The following is a 12,068-nucleotide window of genomic DNA, read 5'->3' on the forward strand; positions in this document are numbered from 1 at the left end:
TAAGAAAACCTATGTTTTTCATATTATACTGAAATATTGGATATCTTTCTTCAACCTACCTATACAATTTTTCATTTTTATAATATTTTATATTGCCTTACATTTCGAACCGTATATGGCAATTTTGCATTTTGCAATTTTGTCAAGCTTCGACAAGAAAAAACACGAAGTCTTAACTCTGCCACCAACGTGCGATCAGAAACAATATAATATAGAGACATTGCATAGACGAAAAATCGTGTGAGGCAAGCTTCACAAAATTCTAGTAGGTCACATTCACCACTTACCACAGCAGAATTTGTTAAACTACCACTGTCTGTATTTGTTATTTAATAATTATTTGTACACTTTTTATTCAGCTAATGTGTTCAGAATTTTAACTTTTACTCACTAAAACTCCAGTCAGTGTATTTCTGTGCTTAAATTATGTTAAAAATTGTGTTAAAGTTTTTGGTGTGGTGAAAGTGACCTACTAGAATTTTGTTACGCTCCGCTGCTTTCCACCGAAGTTTGCGCATGCAATATCTTTATATTCTAAAATTTTTGGTGCAATGTATGTCTAACGACTGCTGCAAGCATAATGAACATTTTGTTGCATTGCGCGCTAACGAGAAGGTTCAAATGCGAGCATGACGCGACATGATCTAGGTGTACTATATTTAGTACATTGGTACTATCCGGGTTAAACAAACATACATATATAGTTACGTTGCTTTGTTGCCGAGCACAATTTGCCATTTGCGATTATGGTTCATTTAAATATGCTTATAAAAAATAGCATAACTGATTCTAAAATTGTGAACAAATTTTGCATCAATAGAATTAAAGCACAGAAAATTATAAATCCATAATTGCATTTTGTCAGATAAACTCTCTAATAATAGATGAAACGACTGATATATGTATATCAAAAAATTTGGCAGTTTTGAATCGAACTTTAGATAAAAAGTGCATTGATAGATTTTTAAATTTGATACCTTTGACCGATTGTAGCACGGAGGGTATTTTTAATGTCATTATTAAATCTTTGAAAGACCATTGAATACCACTTGAAAAAATGATTGGTTTCACTGCCGGCAATTGCTCGGATATTATGAGAGCAAAAAGCGGAGTACAAGCAAGTCTGAAGCAAGTTGTTCCAAATCTGCATGTTAATGGATGTGTTTGTCACATTTTAAATTTAGCTTGTGATGTATTTCCCAACAAAATTGATACATTTTTAAAAGACGTAAACTATCAATTTTGTAACAGCACCCTTAGGAGGGCAGACTTTCAGAGTTTTCAAGAAGATTTCGGGACAGAAATGCATGTTATACTAAAGTACGCCCCAACAAGGTGGCTTTCTAGACAAGAAGTCATAGATAGAATTCTTGAGCAATGGGATACCCTCAAGTATTATTTAAATGTTTACGTACTTGAAAATAAAAGCAGTGATCTTATATCTGAAATTTCTCAAAGTCCTATTTAGAAAGTATATTTTTCATTTCTTATATTTTAAATGAAATAAATAATGTGAATATAGAAATGCAGTCTGCTGATATTCGCATACATTTACTTATTGCCAAATTAAAAATTTTATAAAAAATCTTATTTAGACTCCTTTTTCTATGTTAAATATTGATTCAGACGAAAATGACTTAACCCCAGATGAAGTTTACTGTGGTGTTAATGTGGATATTATTCTATCAAACAGCCTTTTCGAAAAAGATGACGTACACATATTTGAGAGCTGTGCTAAACCATTTTATATACAATTTTGTAGTACTTTATTAAAGAAAGTAAATTTAAATGTTAAAACTTTTTTGTGGGCTGCAAAGCTTTCACCAGAAAGTATTTTAAGCGGTGAAACAAATAGTATTGTGCCTTTAGTTGTGGACCTGTTTCCGAAATCTGCATTTGATAAAATAGGGAAAATTAATTCTGAATTTAGAGCTTTAGCAGAGAATGAGAGCCTTAAAAATTCAAGAATTTAAATATATGCAGCTTTTGGGAAGAATTAAGATCAGTTAAAAATGAATTAAATGCGCATATGTTTTCCAAAATTTATAGAATAGTTCAAGGCATATTGTCGATTCCACATTCATCCACAAACTTAGAAAGGATATTTTCTTTAATTAAAACTAAGTGTAGAAATAGACTTCAACTAAACACAGTTTCGAATTTAATAAAAAGTAAATACTTGATATCAGCTAACAGTAGCTGTCATAATAAAGATACGAAAAAAAAGCTTTTTGTAAACTGAGGTATTTTAAGAACTCAAAGAAGAAGAACTGTTAATGTAGTGATTGAAACATGAGTTATTAGTATAGATGTAGGCGAAAATTTGTCACCTTTTATACCTGAAACTAAATCTTTTGTATCTAAAATGTTTTTATGAAATGTTTTTGCATTGAATGCAGCTCTTATTTTTTTAAATATTAATTTTATTTTCCTTCCTGGTACTCAAAAAGAAATGTTTTTAGAATGTACATAATTGTACGCTTCAATCAATAAACTTCTTTTATTATTTTTTCTGGAAAAGTATTTCTTCATAAATCTTATTTCCCTGTTATACTACCTTTAATTTGTGTTAGAAAGTTTCCTGACTAAAAGCAATTTTTGTATAAAGAAGCAGAATATAACTCTAGTTTGGTTCAAATTCGCATACGAAGACTTTTGGTACATTTTTGGATGATATTTTGTTTCCTCGTTTAGTACAAAATGAAAAAATCTATTTATCATCCCTGCACTGGCATTGGGAGACTTTAAATTAACGAAGTTGTTTGCCTTTGAAGCCTCAATGGAGAACCTAATTTTGTGCTTAATTATAGTTTTTATTCAACTTAAATTTTTGTTTAAAAATGGCAAAGCAATAAACATTTACGGGCTATTGCTATCATATTATCACGAAGTGATTATGGCGGTTTTCGAAATAGCACTATACCATTTCCAGTTGTAAATGAGAAAGCATCACTTGTAAATAAGAATAGTCAATTGTAAATGAGAAAGCGTGAGTTGGAAATAAGACTTGTAAATTGTAAATTGGACTGGTCAACTGTATATTAGAAAGCGTCAAATCTAAATGCGAAAGAGTCAATGCAAAGCGTCTCTTTGATATGAGAGAAGTAATTTATAAATGAGCGAGCGTCAAACGAAAACGCGAAAGCGTTATTCGTATTTGAGAATAGTCAGTTTGAAATTAGAAAGCGCCGGATATAAGTGCGAAAGCGTTATATGGAAATGAGAATTTTTTTTATTGTTATTGTATTACGATAAAGATACTTTTTTTTGGGGGAGTGTTATCGATGTTGATGGTGCTTTGCCGGATATAAATCCGGCACGCTCCGGTAATAAGCACCATTAAGATACTAGCCCGACCATCTCGGCAACGTATTATATGACTACAATAAACCATCTAGTGACCAAGACGTGACGGCTTCTGTTACAAATGTGAATACGAAGGCACATTTTTTAACCAGGTTAGGCTTTGTCCTTCGCAAGAACACTGAAAGTGGCGAAGCAAAAGCTTTCTCAAGACAGTCGAACAAATGAGCGGGTATTCTACTACCCTAACATACGGGATAGTCGAACTAGTCTGAAAACTGAAGGCGGTCACCCATAATGAGCTCGTATATCAAAAGGCCGGAAACTAAGACTATTGAAGCCAATGTATCGAACACAAACGCCTGAAAATTTTGGTACACATTTTAAAACTTTTATCCACGGTCCTTGTAAAGTTTAAATTATGGGGATGCGCGAAGGATTATATGATCTTCACCTATGTGTTATGCAATGATATCCATTTAGACTGCTTATGATTTCGAGGGCGGCATCTTTGGCCGAATAGTTACTCCCTAACATTTCAAGGTATTTTTTGGTGTAAAAAACATCCGTGAAAGTCTTCGGAGCTACACCTAGAGCTTCTAGGAAAGTGACGTCAACGATGGTATGAGTTCGAAGACGCGATCCTACAGCTTCTGTGCTGGCATATGATATAACGGCCAGGATGCGTGGTAGCGACTGGTGGTCGGGATTGCTACTGTTCGAACATCGTAAATTGTAGCTCCTAAAACATGACCATGACTATTAGTAGATAATTTATTTTCTTATTTTTATTTAAATTAATTTCAAATTATTTAAAGAAATCGTGCCGACGACGGGTATTAGAGTTAACCCAGAACATCTGCTTCGGTGAAACTTCGCTACAAAAATTTTACTATTTTAAGTATTTCTCCTTCTCTACTCCCGAAATTTTTGGAACGATCCGCGAGATTTTCAGGCAAAAGCCACGGATCTTTCCGAAATGGCCGATCGATTTCCTTAAATACATATAAACAAAACCTTTCCAAATATTATTTTTTTTTAATTTTCGCTTTCCAAGCCTCCAAGATACTCATCCGCAAGTTAATGATATTGTTCCAGATCGTCAAACATACCATTGACGTCAGCAGTATGTTTCCATATTCCTTAGTTGTGGACAATGTGATTATCTGAAGTCCAGCCATTCAATTCAGAGGTTTACGCCGATCACTTTGTCGGCGCCGGTATATAATAGGGTCTACGCCGCCGATTAACTGACCGGCGTATACCTCTGCTATGCACTAATGCTAAATGGACTCTAGGTCAGTCGATCGACGACACTTCAGACACTGATACCGGGTCGAATTAATGAATGTAATTACAACTAGCGCTATATGAAGCTTTCTCAATTACAACTTAAAATGGTGTATTATAACTTTTGTTTTAATAAAAGAGTTGATCTTTTTAATTAATTCATATATTTATATATTTGCGACTAGAATATGCGGCAGACTTTGTTTTGGTCGAAAATTGATTTGCCTACATTTCAAAAGTTAGCCTCGCTTCCTCTCTTCACTCTCTATCTCATTCTCTTATACTTTATCCTCAATTTTTCTTCTTATTCTTGTACTTCCGTTGTTGCATTTATCTTCCTTTCACTCCCGCACCCATTTCCACTCCAATTACAGCTCCCCGTCCTCTTCCACTACCACTCCCACTCCCACTCCGAATCCTAATAGTACTTCCGCTCCCATTTTTACTTCAACACCCACTCCCTTTCCCACTAACCCTCCCACTTTCAGTCCTAGTCCCACTCCCACTCCCAGTTCCACCTCAATTCCCTCAAATATGGAATACCTGCTTCACATGGCCAACCGACTTCAAAATCTTTACTTCTATAAATCACTGAGAAACTATATGACACTGATACAGGTGCAAGAGATAATTGAGATGATCCCTTGCCTGATAATGTTCCTCTCTGTGATGCTTTCCCGATTTGTTTCTGTTTTACCCCTCTCTTAAATGTTTCTCAATAATAAGCCGCATTCAACAATTTAGTACCAACGAATTTTTAGATTTTTTTTCGAACAGGTCGGTCCCTGGTGTGCTTCCCAGAAAAAAAGTTGGCAGTGAGCTAGTCACGGAAGTACAGTGTACTCTCTCCTAACGGACACCTCTCTTAAGCGGACACCTCTCATAAACGGAAAATTTTTTCAGTACCAAAAAATCCTTAAGCATTTTTTAAGTTTTCCCCTTTTGAGCGGACAACCCTCCCATAACAGGACGCGGACACTTGCTTTTACCCCAAAGGGCGTTTTAATTTCCTATAACCGGACAGCTTACAACACTTTTTTTTCATTTACTCTTTACCATATTCGTACAGCTGTTGCTTATTTACTAATACGTGCATGGATGTAGGGGAATCCCCTAAATACGAAGAACCTATTTTCAATACAGTAAAAAACATAAAAATGTATGTACCTATTGCATACACGTAGTTAGTATCTTCTTGTGTGTACGCACGTGAATCGCAATGCCTAAAGTAGTGTTGAGTATTAAACACAAAGTTAATGTCATTGAAATTCATAAGAAAGAAAAACTAAGTGTACGAGAGTTGGCAAAGAAATGTAAGATCAGCAAAACGCAAGCTGCTAGTATTATCATAAACAAAGATCAAATTTTAAGTTTGTGGGACACTGACGTCAACCCGGAGAGAAAAAGGAGTCAGCTGAAGCCCAAAGGCCTTAATATTGATAAATTGTGCTACGAATGGTTTGTGAAGGCTCAAAATAAGAGCATTCCTCTGTCAGGCACACTTATAAGCAAAGCTAAAGAAATTGCAGTGAGACTCAATTACAACGATTTTAGTGCATCATCCGGCTGGCTGGAAAGGTTCAAAAAACGTCACAACATAACTTTCTGTAAAATTATTTTGAATATTTTGTACACAAAACTTTATTCTTTAATTTATGAATAAAGCTTTACGAACCTCCGAACTCAGTCTTATTTGTATGTACTAATATTCTTGTTTTGGAAATAAAACTGTTTAAACATTCATCAATAATACTTTTCTCATAAGCGGACAAATTTCGCAGTCTCTTAGGTGTCCGTTTAAGAGAGAGTACACTGTACTTCTATACCAAATCGGTAATATTATATTGGTCAAAGAAGTGTCCCTGTATCGAGTTTTAATCGCACCATACATTCGATTTTTTGGCATAGGCCGGTCCCTGGTCCACTTCTAAAACCAAACTAAGAATCTAAAGCATTCTGAAATCCTCTTGAACACATACACAAAATGTCATTAAAATCGGTCTAGTCGTTTAGGATGAGTTCAGCCACAAGCACACGTACAAAATAAATAAGATATGTAAAAACAATAAGGACTCGATTTTATTTCAATTATTCAACGGTTTTGCTTTTTGATTGTTGCTTTCGCTTATGTAGGTTTATGTATGTATGCAGTCTATGCATTATGCATTCAGCAATTTGGACAAGTTCGCCATTATTCGGATTTTATTGAATTTTACCACAGCTGTTGTTGTTGTTGTTGTAGCGATAAGGTTGCTCCCCGAAGGCTTTGGGGAGTGTTATCGATGTGATGGTCCTTTGCCGGATACAGATCCGGTACGCTCCGGTACCACAGCACCATTAAGGTGCTAGCCCGACCTTCTCGGGAACGATTTATGTGGCCACATTAAACCTTCAGGCCATTCCCTCCCGCCCCATTCCCAAGTTCCATGAGGAGCTTGGGGTCGCCAGAGCCTCGTCTGTTAGTGAAACAGATTCGCCGCGGATAGGTGAGGTTGACAATTGGGTTTGGAGAAGCTATATATTGCGCTGGCAACCTGAAGGGTTGCGCTACACAGCCCCTTGAATCTGGTATTTTAGTCGCCTCTTACGACAGGCATTCCTACCGCGGGTATATTCTGATCCCCTAACCCGCTGGGGGATTTACCACAGCTCGGTAGACGGTTGCGTTTTAGTATTAGTGTTCTTTCTATTGGTAACACGAATAGTTTTGGTAGAATTTGGCGGGCGTTATTAAACAACATTTAATTGTTTAAGAAGCAAATACTAAGTATGTAAGTTCATATGTATGCATGTAGTAATGATAATTTGACACAAAATGCGTTCGACAGATGTTTTAAGACAACTCCGAACGGCATTTTCAAAGCAAGGTAAGTTTGAATTTGAAAAGCTGATAGCTTATTATTTTAGGTGGGTGATATAAAGTTAACTGTCATAACGTCAATTGACTTTAAATTATAAATTTACCTAAGCTCAATTGGCCTTATGACCACTTCAAATGGCCAAGACAGAACAAGAACAATGCTTCACTGTATTTCAAATTTGTTTCTTTTCCTGTGCATTCGAATTCTTAAAATCGCATTCCTAAAGTTGACAGTTTTTATACCCGAACATTTACCTACATATTTTCTCGATCTGCATTTATTTCTCTTTCCGTTCGTTTTAACAAGAATACAATAGTACAACGTAATTGTCAATGCACCAGTTGTTAACATGTTAATCGAAATCTGTTTCATAACAAACTGTAGAGTCGTCGATAACAAATCGATAATACGCCGGTAACAAATTGGCAGCATTCCGATAAGAAATCGGTAGCTTTTTGATAGCAAATCGATAGCGCTTCCAGAAAAAATCGATTATACGCCCATCACGAATCGGCAACACTCCGATACCAAATTGATAATTTTTTGATAACATATCGATAGCTATAGGATTAGTAATCGATACATTTTCGATAACAAATCAATAATAAATATGTAGTATTTCAGTTTTTTATGTCACATAATTCTTTAATTCTCCCTCCTCTGTACATTGAGTTGTAATATACGATTATTTGAAATATTGTGACTTTAAAAATCAATAAGAAGATACATTAGAAAATCGGCCAAAATTTACGATTTTCCTTGGGATGCTCGATATGTTTTTTTAACGGGTCTGACAGGGCGTATAACAACCAAAGCGTTTCAAGGACTATAATTTGAAAAAGTTTAGGCTGCTGTGTTCTCGATATAAGATTCCATAATCCTATGATTTGTAAAAAAGATTGAAGCACATGCCCAGAATCGTGATTGAATTGTTTTTAGTGTCTTTTTGTAACAGACGTTGAGCCTGCTTAATATTTTATGGTGTTCTCAACAAGTTAGATAAGTTGCCTTCATTGATCATACGAAGAGATGGCTTGCAATGTGCATGGCATAGCATATTGCAATACTCAGAACAGAGTTGTGTCAGAGACTCGGGTCTACCTGTGCATATTACTTTTTTGCTCTATCAAATGTTATGACTCAGATATAATTAAAACGTTCGCCTGTTGTTCGAATGAAGGACCAACTTGTTGTGGGTATTACTGAAGGTCTGCCGGAACACCTTGGGTTTATGGATGTGCTGTCTTATCCGCCTGAGAGGCAGACCAGCGTCAATCAGTTGACTGTTATAGGGTTGGTAAAATACTAGAAGAAACAACTTGTTATGAGTTTATATCAGGCATTTAATATTTAGCATTAGGGTTACTGCTTCGTTTGAGATTCCTTGAAAATTGGTATACATAATTGGCAGTAAGGGAAAGTCCGGCCATGTCAATGCGTTAGGAAATTTAATGAAAATAGACATGAAGTACCGTGATGTTCGCGAAGAAGCTACCACTAGAGCGCCTCGTTGAACTCGCTTATATCTTTTAGATGTCTAGGCATAAATTAAAGAAAAAATGCCAAAACAACTCAGTCTATTACCGAAACTAGGACAGCCCACATTCAGAAAAGTACAGAGAATTTACTAAATAAGTATAATAAAGAAAGGTTTAGAGCCACGGCCATAATTAAAGGACACTACACTCAGAGAAAAAATCGATCTAAAACGAACGAAACAAGTTCAAAATTAAGAACATTCGTTGGCAAAAGTCTTCTAAGTACGTTTTTTCTTAACTCGTGACCGATGGGCTTGTTTTAAGAACAGTTTTTCCAAGCACACCGTTCGTATTTTATGACCAGTTTGGTATTGATGTGTGAAACTTCTGTGCTTATTTCAAGCACTACTTGGGGTGATTTAAGATTTTTCGTTCTCACGCTTCGAGAACAATTTGGGGTCGATTTAACATTTTTTGGTCTCAATTCAAGAACGGTTCGTTCTTGATCTTTGGTGGGAGGGATAGGTATTTTTTTTTTTTTGTTGAATAGGTACCTATTTATTTTTTATTAATAATAATTTTTTTGTTATAAATAAAAAATATTTATAAAAAAAAATTTTTATTAAAATTCAAAAATTTAAGAAAAAATGCATATTATGCATTTTGTTCATTCATTTCTCTTATAAGAATTTATTTTTATTTGAAGACGTAATCTGCATATATACTTAAAACATTTCATAACAAGTTTGAGAATTACCTCTGCATATGTGAATGGAACTGAACGAAAAATAAGAGTTAAAAAAAAGAACATAAAAAAATTGTTTTAAAAAAATTCAGAGTTTGACGGTGATCGAACTCGCGCCACACGATCGCAACCACAACATCATAGCCGCTGGGGCACTACAACTGCTTGGTAGCTCGTGCCAAATGTTGCATTGTAGTGCATATGAATTGTACCCTTTCATTTTTCGTGAACTTAATTTAAGAACATTAGGGGGACTCATGTAACCTTATAAATGCCTTATAAAATGTGTAAACGTATAAATTTATCTAATGCGTAAACGAGCTGTCAAATTTTGTATGAAAAATCATTTACACAATTTGTGTAAATTTACGCGAACATTTCATTAGGGGGACTCATGAAAGCATATAAACTTATAAGGTGTAAAATTATATCCATTTATACACGCTGTTATATGAACGCACCTAGTAATACTCTTGATAAACTTGATTGTTTATCAGCTGTATTATAGCAAAACAAAATTTTTTTGATTGTTATACAAATTAAAAAATGCCAAAATTAAGTGAAAAATCAAAACTAAAACGCCTTTACTTGCTGATGTTGGAGATTTCTGATGAAAATGCCTGCTGTAATGTCTGCAAGGTTGCATTCCTTTGAGTTTACCGCGTTTACACAATGAAATGTGCGCGTAAATTTATACAAATTGTGTAAATGATTTTTCATACAAAATTTGACAGTTCGTTTACGCACTAGATAAATTTATACGTTTACACACTTTATAAGGCATTTATACGGTTAAATGAGTCCCCCTATTGTGTAAACGCGGTAAACTCAAAGGAATGCAACCTTGCAGACATTACAGACGGCATTTTCATCAGAAATCTCCAACATCAGCAAGTCATTTACAAGTATATCTTAGTAAAGACGTTTTAGTTTTGATTTTTTACTTAATCTTGGTATTTTTTAATTTGTATAACAATCAAAAAATGTTTTTTTTTTTTGGCAATAATACAGCTGATAAACAATAAGTTTATCAAGAATATTACTACGTGCGTTCATATAACAGCGTGTGTAAATAGATATAATTTTACACCTTATAAATTTATATGCTTTAACATTTCAGTCCCCCTATTGTACTTAATTTAAGAACATTCGTTCTCAGTAGTAGAACATTTGATCATAATTTAAGAACAGCCGTTCTCTTTTCAAGAAAATGGTGTCAGTTCAAGAACAAGGTTGTTGTTTTAAGAACAGGTAGTTCGTTTTTCAAGAACAAAAAAGTAAGAAGATGAAGAGCTCGAATTGAGTTATGCTGGATTTTAGAACGGCGTTTTTCTTTGAGTGTAATCGGCCTACTTTCAGAAAGAATAGATATTCAATGTCCAGTGTAGAACCTGTAAACAGGAGGCTTAAAGGGAAACAGTTACACATTTCCTCTGCGAGTGTACAGTCCTGGCGAATATTAGGCCCGTACTTGAGGCAGTTTTGTGATGCCCGATTTTAGAATAGAATCAATGCTCTACAAAGAACAATAGTAGGTATATAGGTTTAACCAGATGGTTTGAGCAATACTATCACTGGGTACAGCAGTCTGATAACCCTGGCCGATACAGGTTCTGTTGCATGGGATTTTATGCATGAATGTAAAAGTAGGTTTTAAAAGTTTAAAGTTTTTAGTAAAAATAATTTTTTATAGTAACTAAACTTTATTATTATCAATTTTTTTTAAAGACATTTTTTTTAATGCGTCGATTCAGAAGCACCTCTCTGAACGCTCCAGCTGTAACCAGCTAACATACGTGTTGCCGCTGTTGAGCTTGTATTAATTTTGCCATAATTAGTTCCTAAGAGTGAAGTAGTTAGGGATGTGTCTATCTGTTAATTTAAGTTTGTCGTTAATTAAAAATTCTTTTTTTAAAAACGTATTTTGATTATATTTTATTTTGATCTTTTTAAGTCTTTTTTGCTTTACAAATTTCAAAGAATGAAAATGTTTGATAATTGGAAAATCAATATTGAAAATTAAAATATTGATAAAACATATTAAAATTATAAAGTTCAAAGTAATTGTTGTTAAACAAATTAAAAGTAAATTCCTTTTTGGTTGTAGTGTTAGGAATTTGTGCAACATCAATAAATGCTGGTTTTAAACGATCAACGGCAATATTTTTTATTTCATCATTTATTTCCACCTTGCAATTTTTTATGTCTTTTTCGATGACCTTATAAGGACACTCATATAGATGTTGTAAAGCATGTTTGTTTACAACACACACAAAAACAAACTTACAACCTTGTAAGTCCTTTGGAATAAAAATATTAGAAGCATTTTGATGATGGACTAAATTTGATCTAAAATTTTTAAAGTTTTCACGTTAGTTATTTAAGACATCT

Source organism: Eurosta solidaginis, chromosome 1 (genome assembly GCF_040869045.1).
Source record: "Eurosta solidaginis isolate ZX-2024a chromosome 1, ASM4086904v1, whole genome shotgun sequence".
Lineage (NCBI taxonomy): Eukaryota > Metazoa > Arthropoda > Insecta > Diptera > Tephritidae > Eurosta > Eurosta solidaginis.